Below are 3,342 nucleotides of genomic sequence, written 5' to 3'. Positions count from 1 at the left end.
TCTGCAGGACAGCAGACTGAGAAACTGATACAGCCCTGAATCTCCTTGACAATCACTCTCATTAGCACTCCTGAGGAGGTCACTAGAATGATACCAGGCACGAACGTGTCCCATAAAACTTTTAAAATGAAAGAAACCCGTGGGCTTGTATGTGCATGTTATACCCCATGGGAGGCTGATAACACAACAATCCTGAACACAGAAGAAAACAATTATATCAATCGCAGGAGTCATGTGCCCAGCAACATATGTTTTGTAACTAATTAGGACCTCGAGCAAAAGGATGTCTCAAATTCTCCAGGCTGTTTAAGAAACTGTATAAAAGTGCTCGCGACTCAGGGTTCTTTAACCACTTCTCTTGACTTCTCCTCCTTGGTGACCTTGGTAAGTCTGATTTGACTCTATCTTTCTATAGCTATCAAGACGTGTTCGTGATGGTTTGATTTAGGACTGAAACTTGCACATAACTCTGTGATTACTGGCTTTATTCAGGGGGTTTCCCACTGGAAAAAATGGTAAGTTATTAAGTTGCAGGCATTGGTGGATTCAGGGTTTAGACGTTAAGGCTGCAATCTTTCAGAGGTACATAGGAATTTCTGGACACGAGGTCCTCTTTATTTTCATTAAGAATAAAGTGTTCAAATGCCTTTGGTAGATTTGAAAAATCTCAGACCCAACTTTTCAGTTCGTGGGGTTAGGAAGAAATTCCCCCAGTTTATTGCCGAACAGACTGCTTCTGTGTGCTGCTGCGTTCTTCTGTGGCAGCTGGTACCCAACATTCTTTCAGACACATTATCCTGATCTGATCCAGCAGGGCAATTTCTATGTTCTTCTGTGCACCAGGAGCATATTAAGATGCAGAGCCACAACTGGTGTAACTCCACTGAACTCAGTTGATCAGTGCTGATTGCTGCCGGCTGAGGATCTGGTTCTTACTGTTTTGTTTTCCCAAAAGAATATTGTCCATTCATTCATTTGTAAGTATTACTGACCCACAAGGTTCAGAAGCCAAAGCACCGCGCTCTGATTTTGAAGGGAACTGATCTCTCTGCTGAGGTTAAATCCTCACAAGGAAACTATCCCGAACAAAATTGTCCCTCTCATGCTCCTTAGAAACATTTTGTAAGAAGGAATAAAAATCCCATGCGTGTATGACAGAAATACTCTGTGTTGTACGTTTACTTATTCCAAACAGTGTTCTTAGGAGAAATGGACTGAGAAGTGTTCAAAAAGGTTGGATAAGAGGGAGGCTAAGAGAGAGGGGAGCCAGAGGACTAGAAGGAGAAACTGGGAGGCAATAGGTAGCCAGGACATAAGGGTCTAGGTCACCATTTCTCTACCTCTCTCTATCTCCCTGGCCGGCAATACAGTAGTAACTGAGTTTTGACCCTTATTATTCCACTGGCCCTAGCGCATTGTGTTGACTCTTTTCCCTGCTGTGTGTTTCAGGTCAACCTCCAGCGCAGAAAGATGACTTTCGATGAACTCATGAATGATGAATTGTATTATAACCCCTACTGTTACCAGGGCTGGCGCGGCTATAGAGGCCATTATGGCTGCTATAGGCCCTGGGGTTCCTGGAAGCCATACAGGTATGGGTGGGGCCATCAGTATGGCGGTCACTACCCTTACCGATGGGGCCATGGGTACGGCTATGGAAAGTTCTGGCCATGTTTAGCCGAGGAGCAATAGGCCCGGAACAAGGAACAACCAGGAAACGTCAAGCGAGATACGGAATCACAGCTGGGCTTATGGGCAATGCCGTTCAGAAATCCTGATTGCGCACAACTCCCATGGGAGCTCTGAGTCCTCAGCACCTCCGGAAATCTGCCCAGGATCTTTATTTCCCCACTTACACTTTATGACTTTTTCCTCTATTGTCTTCCAGAACATCTGGTGTGAAAGGCGTCACCTTGTAACGGGTGATTTCTTGGCAACTTTCATGAAACCCTGGAAATAGGTTCTTTTTACGCTGCCTACTGTCTGTCTCTTCCTGTGTACTTCTCCTCTTTTTCACATTAAACTGATTCTGCCTCATAATATCAATCTTTTTGTTTTCCTTTCGGCTCCATTCCCGATTTACTAGCCACTATGGTCCAGATTCAAAAGAGCTACTTACGTGCCTAGCTCCCACTGAAATCAGTGCGAGCCAGGCACCTAAATACCTTTGTGAATCTGGGTCTGTGGGTAACAACTCGCTGCTGGGCAGAGAACCAGTGCCTGTGCATTACTTAAGTCCCACTCAAGCCCTGTCTTGCCAAGAGCATCAGGTCTGGCAAAAGTCTGTATATCATAAGAGAGGTATTAGCCCTCTAGGTCCCCTCTCTTTACCAATTAGGTGTCGGGGATGCCTTCTGATTCACAGCTTCTAGACCTTCCCAGTCCCGGTTCAATCTCGAACAATAGGTGCTTGGTACCCCCAAGATGGGCAATGCCAACACTGAAACCATCCCTCCTATTCCCAAGGGGGTTTAATTAAAAGCCTGTCAGGTTTAAATTTCAGAAATCTTGTGCATCACTGGGACTTGGTCCTGTGTAAAGGGAAGGGGCAACCTAAGCACCCCCTTTTGGCCAGATGTGCCACTCTGGGTGAGCCACCTTACCGCACCCTACCTGTGTCAACCCATGCACCTGCACAGTTCAGAACAACGAAGAGACAAAACAAACTAGTCCAAAGAAGTGTGTTTCCCTTAATGAAGCCCCGGGGACAGGAGCCCATGTAATAACAAACCAAATGCCCTTTTTGCCAGATCCATGTTCAGATCCCACTCACTAAAGTCCAGACAAAGTCTCTTGTGCCTGCGCGGGGTAAACTTCCACAGCTGGGAGATCACCGCCTCTTACAGGCTGGTCAGCTCCTCGTGTCCTCTCCCCTATCCAGCTGCTTCTTCCGGATGAACTAGTCACTAGCACAGAGCAGGGAGTCTCCTTATTTGCACACCGTCTGTTCTGTTTGTGGCCTCCAGGCTGACTGCTAAAAGGGGAGTACGCTGCTTCACATACCTCCCTACCGTGAGTGACCAGTTGGTGCACTCACCCAATAGCCAGATCTCCTCATCTGTTCGTGAGAAGAAGTCCACCTTCTCACGCTCCTTTTTAGGACGGTGTCCTACCCAGACCCAAAAGAACTGCAATGCCAAGTACCACTGGGTAACACAGGCATTTGAGTCCTTCATCGTCTGGAGCCAACACAGAACTTCACGATCTGTCAGCAGGACAAGTGCCCCTCAGTAGTTAGTCTCCTTATTTCTCACCTGGCATTTCCTTGGGTTTACTCTCACATTGGCCTCTCGTCGCCTGGATTTGAAGGCCCAGACTGGATCTAAATGACCTCACTGGATT

At 46.8% G+C, this 3,342-nt stretch overlaps 1 long non-coding RNA gene across 1 annotated transcript; it reads left to right on the top strand.

Annotated features, from left to right (window-relative positions):
* Positions 1–307: 307 nt before the first annotated feature.
* Positions 308–2,040, top strand: LOC119564135. Its single transcript, XR_005223001.2, has 2 exons — positions 308–384; positions 1,450–2,040. It is a non-coding gene; the product is annotated as an uncharacterized LOC119564135 (long non-coding RNA).
* The last annotated feature ends 1,302 nt before the right edge of the window (positions 2,041–3,342 follow it).

This window comes from Chelonia mydas, chromosome 24 (genome assembly GCF_015237465.2).
Source record: "Chelonia mydas isolate rCheMyd1 chromosome 24, rCheMyd1.pri.v2, whole genome shotgun sequence".
NCBI lineage: Eukaryota > Metazoa > Chordata > Testudines > Cheloniidae > Chelonia > Chelonia mydas.
This window is presented reverse-complemented; position numbering and strand designations above follow the sequence as displayed.